We start from the raw sequence: 13735 nt of genomic DNA, 5'->3' as shown, positions 1-13735 counted from the left end.
GAAAGGCAAAAAATGAACCAAAAAACGAAAAACGCATGATAGTTGGAAGAAACTAGTTGAAATTTGTGGGGATAAATGATAAACTAAAAACTGAGAAATCAGTTGCAATCGGCTGGTATTTACTAGTATCCTCTACAAGAGAACATTTTCCACTTTGTAATTGAAGGAAAACACATCCATGTCAAAACATTTATTTGTTCATTCCTGCTAACTAACTAAACCTGCAGTCGCGTTACGTAATGCACAGTGTGTAACACAACCTGCAACCGTACAAATATTAAAGAAGGCAATCATACAATTGTTATTTGGCGTTGAATAAATTTGCTAGAGCTAGCATAACCTGCCGTAAGAACCCACCACCTAACTCTTTAAAGTGAAATGTCGGCATTATGTCACTTTGAGTACATATGCCATTTTACATGGAAATTATGGTCTAGTATTTGTGGAGCAACCTCTGCTCCGGCACTCCGAATCTATATTCAGCCATTCAAGAAAAACAAAGTATAACTGCTTACTGTAGCTAAACGCTGTTATTACACTCGGAGAGCTAACGATTTATTCTGTCCAACATTACGCCATCGAGTCTGCTGGAAGTCTTTCTGACACGAAACAGTTTTCTCTTTCTGAGCGTAAGATGGCCAGCATGTCATGAGGGAAGTTTCCCTAGGTTCACATGCGTGGTTCTACACATTCAGAGTGGTCCTGTGCCAGCATCCATCTCCGGAGGCATTTCTTACGGACTGGAACTGAACACTCGGCTCCGGCCGCTTACTCACATTCACAATGTATTTCTCTTCTATTAGTAGTTCTTTTGTTACTGATCTTCCGTACACTCTTTACTACTCGCATCATTGGAAAGGCCATGTCTTGATATCGGGTTTGTTGTAACTTCTGATGATGTTTCACCATGTGCAGCTGTGTTAGAATTCGCTGGTCTATAATTCCTAATGAACTATTTTGACTGCTACTGACTTCTTTCTTATTCGAGAATTCCTGTATCTTGATATGCATCTAGTTTGATTGTAGCATTATCCGCTAGAGCATCAAGCAGCTGCCAGTTTTCTTCATTAAGGGCTTTGCTACACAGAATACTAAACCTTATGTTCTCTCCCTGTCTATACTCTGTATACTGGTCACGCCAAATAAAATACGATCAGGTGTGCCCACCAACCCACAGTTGCAGGCCTGTCTCTCTATCTTGATAATTCTACATAAATACACAGTATAAGTGACATGTCACGCCAGAAAACGTTTCATCCCTTTGGAAGGCTTGATATAATTTAGAAGAAATCTTTCATGGGTGTTTGAGAGAAAAACCCATGCACCACGTCAGAACACTGCAGACACTTTTTATTTGTAACTATTTCTAGAGAATTCACATTGTTATTTTTCTGCGCAGTATTTTCACATCTCGTACGGTGCTGACGTTGCAAAGTTAAACAAAACCGCAGCCATTATATTGGCACATTGTTCTCACCAAACTTTCATACTGTATTTATTCCAGTTCCGTTTTCTCTCTTCTTTTTTGTGTTTGCGTTCCTGCACACGGCTTTCTACTGTGTCACGTGTTGCAAACACAATGGGGGTGCCGAATTAGGTATGGTTTTTGAGCGAGCCGTTGCAATTACCGCTACTGGGAAATGAGGAAATTTATATTCTCCAATCGCATGCGATCCACTTACAAGCGAGTTTGCGCTTGCCTCCCTTTAGGAAATATCTTGCAGAATTTGGATATTTTAGACGTTTAACTATCTTTTGTAGGATTTGTTAATCAGCGTGATTTGCAATTAATTCTGCTGTATTCATTTGTTCCAATGTGAACAACTTCCGGGAGAATATCATTGATACCAATGCACTTTTACAAGGAGCTGAGCACATTCATATAATACACTTATGTACGCAAATCATTCCCAGTTGCAGACGGTTTGTAAGCGTGCGATTGTACTTCACTATCTCGCCCAGCATTTAAAACAGACACGTGTGTTTAATAATGGGGCGGAACGTACGCATTCAGATTTATGTTTCATCTTCAGAAATAATTAATTCAGTAATATAATATGCAACATCGTGGAATAATGTGTCTTAATTAGCGTAGGCACGCTCCTTTCTTAACTGAGAAAGTAACGGATTATGCACTTTACCGGAGAATATTGTCACACTGTACATTAGATGTGCCACTTGTACCTAAACTCACAGCGCCTTCACAATTAAACACGGTAAGGATGCACCAAACAAATATGTCGAAGTTGAAGGTACAGGAAATGTGACAGGCGCAGCCAAAAGTGCCCGACTGAAACTGCTCACGCCAGAAAATTTGAACAACGCAAAAGGTGCATATTCTTTGAATCCCACGAAGTCTGTGAAATGGTTTTTTAGTCAGTATGGCCTGTTGGTAGCTATTGCTACTCATATGTTCAATAACTTACCAGAGCATATCAAAGGTCTTGTAAGTGACAAAGATCGGTTTCAGAGTGAATTAAAGAACTTCCTGTTGGCCAACTCCTTCTACTCTATCGATGAATATCTTAACAAGTATTATAGCTCATAACTCTGTGTGCATTAGAATTGTACAATTTCCGTGTATCTGAGGGGAAAAAAAAGATCAAAAACTTTGTGGATACATGGCTGCACACGAATTCAAACGTCTGGGCAACGGAAAACCCAAATCAGCTCCACGAGTCCCTTTTGCACACACGCGCAAGAAACAGGTACGTACTGTACAATGTAACGTAGACACATCATTGTCACGTTCTTTCGTCGCAAAACACCGAGTACTACATACATTGATCAGCGAGAACATGTCGATGTAAACCCTTCCAAGGGATAGCAGCGTCACCTGGCCAGGAATGACTGATAAGACACGGGCACGATGTATGTGGTAACAGTCTGAGCGCGCCGTCCGCGTGTAGAATGTGGGAGGCGCGCGACCTTGTCTGAGTCTGACCGAGGGGAGACTGCGACGGCCCGGAGGCTCGGCACGAGCATTTCGGAAACTGCACGACTTGTCGGGTGCCCGAGGAGTGCCGTGGCGAGTGTCTTCGAAACGTGGCGAAACAAAGGAGAAATCACGTCCAGGGGCATCCCCTCTTTACAGGTGTCGGACGACGTAGGTTGGGAAGGCTGGTAAAACAGTACAGGCTGAGAACTGTGGCGGGACTACCACCAGACTTTGATGCTGGGCAGAATACAAGCGTGTGTGAACACACAGTGCACCGATCGTTCCTGAAGATGGGCCTCAGCAGACGACTACCCACGCACGTGCCGATGTTAACACCACGACATCGGCAACTACGACTGAAATGGGCTCGTGACTATCGGCGCTGGACGTTGGCGCAGTGGCAGAGCGTTGCATGGTCTGATGAATCCGATAACTTCTTCATAACTTCTAAGGCAGGGCGCGAATCCGCTATCTTCCAGGGGAACAGCTCCTCGGCACCTGTGCTGCGGGACGGAGATAGTCCGGCGGCGGCCCCATCGTGCTCTGGGGGACGTTCACGTAGCCATCCGTGGATCCAGAGGAGCTGGTGCCGTGCACCACGGAGGCCAGGGAAACTGTACACTGGCTGCAGACCACGTACACCCTATCGTGACGATGATGTTTCTCGACGGCAGTGCCATTTTTCAACAAGATAATGCGCCATGTCACAAGGCTAGGAGTGTGGGTCGCCGACCGAGACAGACGCAGCAACAGGCAAGTAAACCACTTTTCTGACATTTACGAGTTCCTAAGCAGGAGCGAATTTTATTATATCATCTGTGTGCTTTAATAGTTTAGTTTCTTGAGTTTCTGCGTGTAAATTTAATATCTAATAGTTACAGTTCTCGCGTCTTCGTTTGCATCGGAAAGTAAACCGATTTTGTGACATATTACAAGTTCCTAATCAGGGGCGAGTTATCTAGTTTCACCTGAGTGCTTCGGTAGTTAGGTTTTTGAATATCTGCTTATTACTAGACGCAGTTCCTGCATTTTCGTCAGGGTCTACAGTAGAGTTGCGCAACACGTGCCGATAGTCCGTTTATCTGCATAGTTTAGTTTTGCACGGTCTTTAGTATGGACAGGGACTGCGATTGTTGTGTGCGTATGCGAGCCGAGTTGGTGATACTTCGCTCTCAGCTTCAGGCTGTGATGGCTTCGGTTACACAGCTTGAGGCTACAGTGGATGCCACCACTGTTGTGGGCCGGCCGTGGGGATCCAACGGACGTCCAGCACGTCAGAGTCCTCCGATCGGTCCTCACCGGTGGCCAACCCAGTAACTGCTCACTCTGAGGCTGACCCCTCACCCCGGGGCGAAGCAGGCGGCGAAAGACTTCCCAGGCGGCCGCATGTACGGCTTCCCCGGTTTGTCTGACAAACAGGTTCCAAGTGCTGTCTGTGGCTGACACTGTCGCTGAGCCGGATGCTGTCGCCTGTCCTGTTTCAGAGGAAGCCACTCAGCCTGCAAGATCCGGGCAATCGCAGAGGGTGGCATTATTGGTAGTTGGGAGCTCCAACGTTAGGCGCGTTACGGGGCCTCTTAGGGACTTGGCTGACAAGAAGGGTAAGAAAACCGATGTGCACTCCGTGTGCACACCGGGTGGAGTCATTCCAGATGTGCAAAGGGTCCTCCTGGATGCCATGAAGAGCACAGGGTGCAGCCGACTGCAGGTGGTTGCTCACGTCGGTACCAATGATGTGTGACACTTTGGATCAGAAGAGATTCTCTCTGGTTTCGAGCGGCTAACAGAAGTGGTAAAGGCTGCCAGTCTTGCTTGCAAGATGAAAGCAGAGCCGACCATTTGCAGAATAGTCGACAGGCCGGACTGCGGACTTCTGGTACAGAGACGAGTGGAGGGTCTGAATCAGAGGCTCAGACGGTTCTGCGACCGTGTAGGCTGCAGATTCCTCGACTTGCGCCAAAGGGTGTTTGGGTTTCGGGATCCGCTGAATAGGTCAAGTGTCCACTATACGCAGGAGGCGGCTACACGGGTAGCAGGGGCTGTGTGGCGTGGACTGGGCGGTTTTTTAGTTAGAGGGTCTCGGGAAAACACAAGAAGGGCTTCAGTCAAAGAGGGTGCAGGCTGAACACAGGAAGAACGTACATACAGGAACCATTGGTACAACAGTCGTAAACTGTCGTAGCTGTGTTGGGATAGTACCAGAGCTCCAAGCGCTAATAGAAAGCACTGATGCTCAAATCGTTATAGGCATTGAAAGCTGGCTTAAGCCGGATATAAACTCAGCCGAAATTTTTGCGAAGAACCTAACGGTGTTCCGAAAGGACAGGCTAAACACGGTTAGCGATGGTGGCGTGTTTGCTGCTGTTAGAAGTAGTTTAACTTGTCGCGAAATTGAAGAAGACACTTCATGTGAGTTAGTATGGGCGGAGGTCATTGTCGGCAACTGGAATAAAATAATAATTGGATTCTTTTACCGACCTCCCAATTCAGATGATACAGTTGCTGAAAGGCTTGAGTTTGATTTAGTAAACGGTAGTAAAAACACACTTGACCTCATAGCAACAAATAATCCTGAGTTAGTAACGAGCATCAAAACCGATTCAGATATTAGTGAACACAGAGTTGTCGTAGCGAGATTGAATATTGTAATCCCCAAAACATCGAAAAATAAGCGAAACATATACCTTTTCAAAGAAACAGATAAAAATTCACTTGACGCCTTCCTGAGAGACAATCTCCACTCATTCTAAATTAATAATATAAGTGTAGACCACACCTGGCTTAAATTCAAAGAAATCGTATCGGCAGCAATTGAGATATTTATACCAAATAAATTAACAAATGACGGAGCTGATCCTCCTTGGTACACAAAACGGGTTAGAACACTGTTGCAGAAACAACGAAATAAACATGCCAAATTTAAACAGACGCAAAATCCCCAAGATTGGCGATCTTTTACAGAAGCTCGAAATTTCAATGCGAGATGCTTATAACAGGTTTCAACAACGAAACTTCGTCTCGAAACCTGGCAGAAAATCCAAAGAGATTCTGGTCGTATGTGAAGTATGTTAGCGGCGAGAAACAATCAATGCCTTCTCTGCGCGATAGCAATGGAGATACTATCTAAGACAGTGCTACCGAAGCAGAGTTACTGAACACAGCCTTCCGAAATGCCTTCACAAAAGAAGACGAACTAAATATTCCAGAATTCGAATCGAGAACAGCTGCCAACATGAGTAACGTAGAAGTAAATATCCTCGGAGTAGTGAAGCAACTTACATCACTTAATAAAAGCAAGTCTTCAGGTCCAGACTGTATACCAATTAGGTTCCTTTCGGAATATGCTGATACATTAGCTCCATAGTTAAAAATCGTATACAACCGTTCGCTCGAGGAAAGATCCGTACCCAACGACTGGAAAGTAGCACAGGTCACACCAATATTCAAGAAAGGTAGTAGGTGTAATCCACTAAATTCCAGGCACATATCGTTAACGTCGACATGCTGCAGGATTTTGGAATATATATTGTGTTCGACCATTATGAATTACCTCGAAGAAAACAGTCTATTGACACACAGTCAACATGGGTCTAGAAAACCTCGTTCCTGTGAAACACAACTAGCTCTTTATTCACATGAAGTGCTGAGTGCTATTGACAAGGGATTTCAGATCGATTCCGTATTTTTGGATTTCCGGAAGGCTTTTGACACTGTACCACACAAGCGGCTCGTAGTGAAATTGCGTTCTTATGGAATATCGTCTCAGTTATGTGGCTCGATTTGTGATTTCCTGTCAGAGAGGTAACAGTTCGTAGTAACTGACGGAAAGTCATAGAGTAAAACAGAAATGATTTCTGGCGTTCCCCAAGGTAGTGTTATAGGCCCTTTGCTGTTGCTTATCTATATAAATGATTTGGGAGACAATCTGAGCAGCCGTCTTCGGCTGTTTGCAGATGACGCTGTCGTTTATCGACTAATAAAGTCATCAGAATATAAAAGCAAAGTGGAAAACGATTTATAAAAAATATCTGAATGGTGCGAAAAGTGGCAGTTGATCCTAAATAACGAAAAGTGTGAGGGAAATGTGGGGAAGGCTAACCAAAGGCTGTGTTTTATTGGCAGGACACTTAGAAAATGTAACAGACCTACTAAGGAGACTGCCTACACTACGCTTATCCGTCCTCTTTTAGAATACTGCTGCGCGGTGTGGGATCCTTACCGGATAGGACTGACGGAGTACATCGAAAAAGTTCAAAGAAAGGCAGCAAGTTTTGTATTATCGCGAAATATGGGAGAGAGTGTCCCAGAAATGATACAGGAATTGGGGTCGACGTCATTAAAAGAAATGCGTTTTTCGTTGCGACGGAATCTTCTCACGAAATTCCAATCGCCAACTTTCTCCTGCGAATGCCAAAATATTTTGTTGACACCGAGGAGAATAAGGGAAATGAGAGCTCGTACGGACAGATATAGGTGTTCGTTCTTTCAGCGCGATACGAGATTGGATTAATAGAGAATTGTGAAGGTGGTTCGATGAACCCTTTGCCAGGCACTTAAATGTGATTTGCAGAGTATCCATGCAGATGTGGATGGAGAATACGGTGGCGAGTTCCAGTTGACGTGCTGGCCTCTTAACTCGCCAGACCTGAACCCCTTCGAACACATCTGTGATGTGATTGAGCATAGCTTCAGAGCTCTTCGCTCCCCTCCCCGGAATTTAAATCAGGTGACTTGTGTGTGTGTGTGTGTGTGTGTGTGTGTGTGTGTGTGTGCCAACTCCCTCCAGCTACCTACCAAGGCCGTATTGCTTCCAAGCCACGACGCATCGCCGCTGTTGTTCCTGCCAAGGGTCGACATTTCAGCTGTTAGGTAGGTGGCCGTAATGGTCTGGCTGATCAGTATAATGATGGTGCGGCAGTTTTAAAGAGTCATTTCGTGGCGTTGCAGTTCTTCTTTTTTCCGTGCTTGCTAGGATAATTGGATGAGGAATTCCGGCTTATGCAAAACACCTTTGGAATTTTATTTTACCCAGGCATGTTGTAGTACGTTTTGCGCTGTCATTAGTGGGTTACTTTATTTCCTTTCTGTAAACTTATTATTACCTATCAGCGTTTAGAGGAAACATTTGCTACAAAATCTGCTATGCTAAGTAAAGTAGGTATTGCATTCTATACACACTTCGTGTGTTCAACATTCACTGATTTGACTAGAAGTGAGCCGAAGAAAACAAGTTTTTGAGAAGATATATAACGCCTTTCTGCAAAAGGTAAGGTCTTCCGCTGTTCACTAGCAACTTTTTGTTCTTCTGCAGTAAATGTCTATAACGCACAACAAAATCGTAAATAAAGTGTCTTGTAATGCAGCAGTGCACACCTCCTCGGGTCGTTAGGAAACCTACAAAAAGACAAATGTGGTGTCTTCTTCTTCTTCTTGCTGATATTTATTGCACTACAGACGTTCCCGTTTGTAAAAACAGTTCTATAGATCGTTAGAAACAATTAAGTTTCACTTTCGCTTTCAAAGATCTCGCCGAACTCAACATTAACTTCCTGGCCGCCTGGAGCGCTGCAGTCGCACAGGGTAAAAAAAAAATTTGCGGAGCGTCGTGACTCTTTATGTTGGACTGTGCTGGTAATACTATTTGGAACACACTTTGCAGACAGCATCCACATACACCACTGAATGTAGCCGAGACATACATCACTGCTCGACACATAGTTCGGGTGAAACAATGCCATAACATTGAAATGTGTGAAAAACTAGCTCTTATTTGAAAAGGAGAGGAAATTAGACTACAGAGTCATACATGTTTGATAATGAGACCACTTAGCGAATTCCAACAAACTCTTTCTCACTTACGCGCTTAATGTCAAATATTAAAACATTCATTCATTCATAGTGTTATCGGAAGTTTGAAGCTGTTTTACACATAGAGTTCGATTCTTTACATAATCGGTGGTTCATTGGTACTAAGTATGTTGCGAATCAATTTGTACAAAAGTTTTACTTGCTAGATCTACGTTAGTAGTTTTTTAGCCTGGTGTAGGTGTGAGTATCTCTGTGTCGCCACATGTGGTTGCAGTAAGAGTGTTATCTTTTACATTACTGACAGGACAAAAGAACTAACTATAGAAGTAAGCGAACTGTGATGGATTATTACCATAGTTAAGAATACAACCAAACAAACTAAGGTGTACCAAGCACAATAACATGAAATTTTAAACTCTTATTGTTACTTGTATAAGGACACCCGTTATGCAGAGTGTGTATTAAAAAATATTGCTGCCTTTTGCCACAAACGTCTGATTTGCCGCGTCTTTCGAAATGTCTGCACATGGGGCTATTTCGCCCCATACACGTGGGGCAATTTCACATCAGTCGAATTATTAGTGTAATTGATGATTTTACTGCGAAATTCTAGGGAACACGTTTTCTTAGTTTCTTTTCAGATGGCCCGTACGTGTAAAAGAAAACAGCCAAATGCTTCATGGTCCGTGGAAGATGTGAGACAAGCTGTTATAAGTATTATAGGCAGCTCCTCTGGATGAAGTGCCAGCAATGTGCTATACGGTTTCACGAAGTGTGTGTGAGTGGAAAAGTACGAAAACGGTTTACGTGCTGTAAATGCTTATGATTTTGACACTAAATACACTGGGCGGAATAGCCTCTTGACTGGGTGGAATAGTCCCACCATTTTTATATATTGTGATTTCTGTCTTCTTCAGAAGATTAATACTTTGTTCGTGTAAAGTAATTTCGACGTTTTATATAATAGAACTTATTCACAATTAACATACCATAATTGTATCACATTGACAGATTTTTTATAAGTTTCATGTCATATTATGTAAGATTTATGGTTGAAATGAGCGGAATAGCGCATCTGTACCCTATCGATTATTAATAAGGGCAAATAAGCACGAAAGAACGTTGCTTCCGAATATATTGACAAACCACACTCCCTGTTTCGTGTAAATATTTGCCCTCCACCATTTATGTGTATTAACGTACATTCGTGCTTCATTTGTAGCATGTCATGTCTTAAGCAACTGACAATGTTTTATCACATTCGACCACAGAATCTTTTGAGTTACAGTCACTTTCGTGATTTTTTCCTGTTTTATGGAAACCATTGCATCAGGCCCTTATTACTACGGAAACGAAAACGAACCCCGCTGAACGAAATCAAGGGTCTGAAACAAAGTTTGACATCTTCTTACTTCTACACTGGACGGTCCTATTATTGTAGACACACTTTGCCTGGGAAAGGATGTTACGCTGTCCGCAACATTACGATCGCCAGTTCTTGGTAACTGTACGTGTCGCGAAGAGTAACGGAGAGGTGTTTTGTGTTGTGCCGGCTCAGCCGGGACTCACCTCTAGCGACAGGCGCTGGACGTCGGTCACGAACCACCAGGCCCACGCCCAGCCGCCCACGATGGTGTCCTTCTTGGTGGAGCCGCAGCATCCTCCTGTAACACACAAGAGCACCGCCACTGTGTACCAGCGCACAAACTCTCTCTGAAGCGTCCACCAGTATCGCCCCACAATCAACAAATCATAACACAATCAAATACACAGTCCCTCAGCGAATGCTATAGTTCACTATTACAAATACTAACGCGTGAAAAACGGACGGGAAGCCGAAGATTAGCACGTGATTCTATATCTAAAATTATTTACAGAAGCACGAGGGAGAAGAACTAACAGAATAGGGAGTTTTCTCTTAATCTTTGTTAACTACTCTGACGTATATTGTTTGAACCTGCTTTCTGTATTCAAGCCTTGATCTACCTCTGCATTTTTACTTCGATTATTATTCCTTGATGCCTCAGGATGTGCCCTGTCAATCTATCCATTCTGCCATACGGCTCTTTCCCCAGTGTTAGATTTACTAACTGTCCGTTGGTTATGTCACATACATACAGTGACGTGACAAAAGTCAAGCGACACCTCCTCACTTCCTGCCGCACCTCCTTTTGCCCGGCGTAGTGCAACAACTGGACGTGGCATGGAATCAACAGGTAGTCGGAAGTCCACTGCAGAAGTACCGACCCACGGTGGCTCTACACTCGTCCGTAACTGCGAAAGTGTTGCCGGTGCAGGATTTTGCACGGGAACTCAACTCTCGATTATGTCCCATAGATGTCCGACTGGATTCACGTCGGGGGGCAAATCTTCCGCTCGAATGTTCTTCAATGCAATCGCAAGTAACTGTGGCCCAGTGACATCGCGAACTGTCATCCGTAAAAATTCCATCGTTGGTTCGGAACAAGGAGTCCACGAATGGCTGCAAGTAGTAACCCAAATAGCCCAACATAACCACTTCCAGTCACTGATCGGTTCAGCTGGACCAGAGGATCCGGTCCATTCCACCGAATGCAGCTCACACAATTATGGAGTCACCAACAGCTTGCACGGGGCCTCGTTGACAACTTACGTCAGTGCCTTTGTGGGGTCTGTGCCGCGGTCGAACCCTACCATCAGCTCCTACCTTCTTAAATCGAGACTCACTTCACCACGCAACAGTCTTACTGTCGTCTGTGGTCCAACCGATATGGTCACGAGCCCGGGAGAGGTGCTGCAGGCGGTGTCGTGCTGTTAGCAGGGCCACCAGCGTCCGTCGTCTGCTGCCACAGCCCTCTAACGCCAGATTTCGCCGCACTCTCCTAACGGATACGTTCGTCGTACATCCCACATTGATTTCTGCAGTTATTTCACGAAGTGTTGCATGTCTTTTAACAATAGCAACTCTACGCAAACGCCGCTGCTCTTGGTCGCTAAGTGAATGCCATGATGGGAGGTAATGCCTGAAATTTGGTATTCTAGGAACACTCTTGATACTGTGGATCTCGGAATATTAAGTTCCCTAACGATACGGATCATTACGAAATACGGGGAGTAGCTCACAATTGGTTCACCTCTTACATTAACAACAGACAGCAAAAGGTCATTCTTCTCAGTGTTGAGAATGGCTTTGAGTGGGGTACGGTCCGTGTTGTGGCCACTTCTGGTCCTTGTTTATATAAATGAGCAGTTACGTCCCATAAGATTTTAGAAACATTTGCACATTTATGTAAATGATATCTCCTCTAGTATTACGAGTAATTCTTTTTTTTGATGATGACACTACCTTGGTAGTAAAGAATGTTGTGTGCAACATTGGCTCTGTTTCAAATAGTGCAGTTCAAGACCTAAGTTCATGGCTTACAGAAAATAAACGAACGCTAAATCACAGTAAGACTCAGTTTTTACAGTTTCTAACGCACAATTCAACAAAACCTGGCGTTTTAACTTCGTAGAATGGGTATGTGATTGATGAAACTTAGCAATTCAAATGCCTAGCTGTTCAGATAGTAAACTGTCGTGGAAAGCCCACGTTCAAGATCTTGTTCAAAGACTTAATACTGCCATTTTTACTATTCGAACGGTACCGCAAGTATGTGATCGTTCGACACGAAAATTACTCTACTTTGGTTATTTTTATTGGCTTATGTCGCATGGTATTATATTTTGAGGTAACTCTTCCCATTCTAAAAGGATACTTTTGTCTCAGAAACAGGCGGTTCGGGCAATAAGTGGTGTGAGTTCGCGAACCTCTTGTCGACCCCTATTCACTAGTCTGAGTACTTTGACATTGGCCTCTCAATATGTATGTTCTTTACTGTTGTTTCTTGTTAACAATATCAGCTTATTCCCAAGAATAAGCAGCTTTCACTCACTTAATACTCGGCAGAAATCCAACCTGCATTTCGATCGGACTTCCTTAACTCTTGTGCAGAAAGGTGTGCAATATACTGCTGCATCCATTTATAGTAAGCTACCAAAAGAATTCAAAAATTTTAGCAGTAATCCACGCGCGTTCAAATCGAAACTGATGAGTTTGCTCATGTGCCACTCGTCCTATTCTGTTGAGGAGTTCCTTGAAAAATTAAGATGATTCTTGTTTTATTGTTGATTGCGTTTACTTAAACTTATGGCTTGACTTTTTCGGGTTCATAAACATTTTATTTTTATCTATTATTACTTCTATGTTGTAATTTCATGATCTGACACGTTCCATGACCTTGGACATTTGCTCCTCAATTTGCTCCTACTGAACTTGGCGCGTAAATAAATAAATAAATACATTTCCTAAATGGAACGCCCCATGCGGCTAGCTCCAGCTACCATTCCGCGTTCCGTCTGTTAATTTGCGTCATGCGGCCATAACCACGTCCGAGACCTTTCCACACTAATCAGCCGAGTGCAGACGACAGCTCCGCCACTGCACTGTCCTTTGACGCCTTGTATAAGCGATACTACCGCCATCTTCATATGTGCATATCGCTATCCCACGACATGTCACGTCAGTGCAGGTGCGTTGTACTTCCCGGGAACTCTCTCAGTAAACTGCTCATTCGCATTCTATCTAACATTGAGCGTTCTTCTCTAACACATTTGAAAAGCATGTTTTCTTCCTTACTGTTCCGTTTACTGGTGCCCGCTGTTAATAAATTTCTCTTTTTCAGAAAAACTTCTTTTTGCAATTATAAAAGGTTTTCCATTTCATCATGTGGTGGTATAGCAACCTGTATTTAAAACGAGGAGATCTTGGTTGCGATATTGAAACTGCTGATTATTTATTCATCAATGACGCACGTTTCGTCTAATTCAGTGCGTCTTGAGACTGGCATACATCGAAATTGCATTTTAATGTAGGGCAGTCTAAAAATGCCTTGTATTAGACGAAACGTGCGTCATCGATGAATAAATAACAGCAATTTCAGTTTCGCAATCAAGACTGTTTTCCCCATG

At 43.6% G+C, this 13735-nt stretch overlaps 1 protein-coding gene across 1 annotated transcript in view; it reads right to left on the bottom strand.

The window, feature by feature from the left end:
• The window catches only part of LOC126419895 (flotillin-2), a 418685-nt gene that overhangs the window by 296841 nt on the left and 108109 nt on the right, over nucleotides 1–13735 (bottom strand). Inside the window, exon 2 of the mRNA XM_050087158.1 lies at nucleotides 10316–10410. The gene's annotated coding sequence lies outside the window, so the exon portion shown is untranslated. The remainder of the gene's footprint in view (nucleotides 1–10315; nucleotides 10411–13735) is intronic.

Source organism: Schistocerca serialis, chromosome 9 (genome assembly GCF_023864345.2).
Source record: "Schistocerca serialis cubense isolate TAMUIC-IGC-003099 chromosome 9, iqSchSeri2.2, whole genome shotgun sequence".
Lineage (NCBI taxonomy): Eukaryota > Metazoa > Arthropoda > Insecta > Orthoptera > Acrididae > Schistocerca > Schistocerca serialis.
This window is presented reverse-complemented; position numbering and strand designations above follow the sequence as displayed.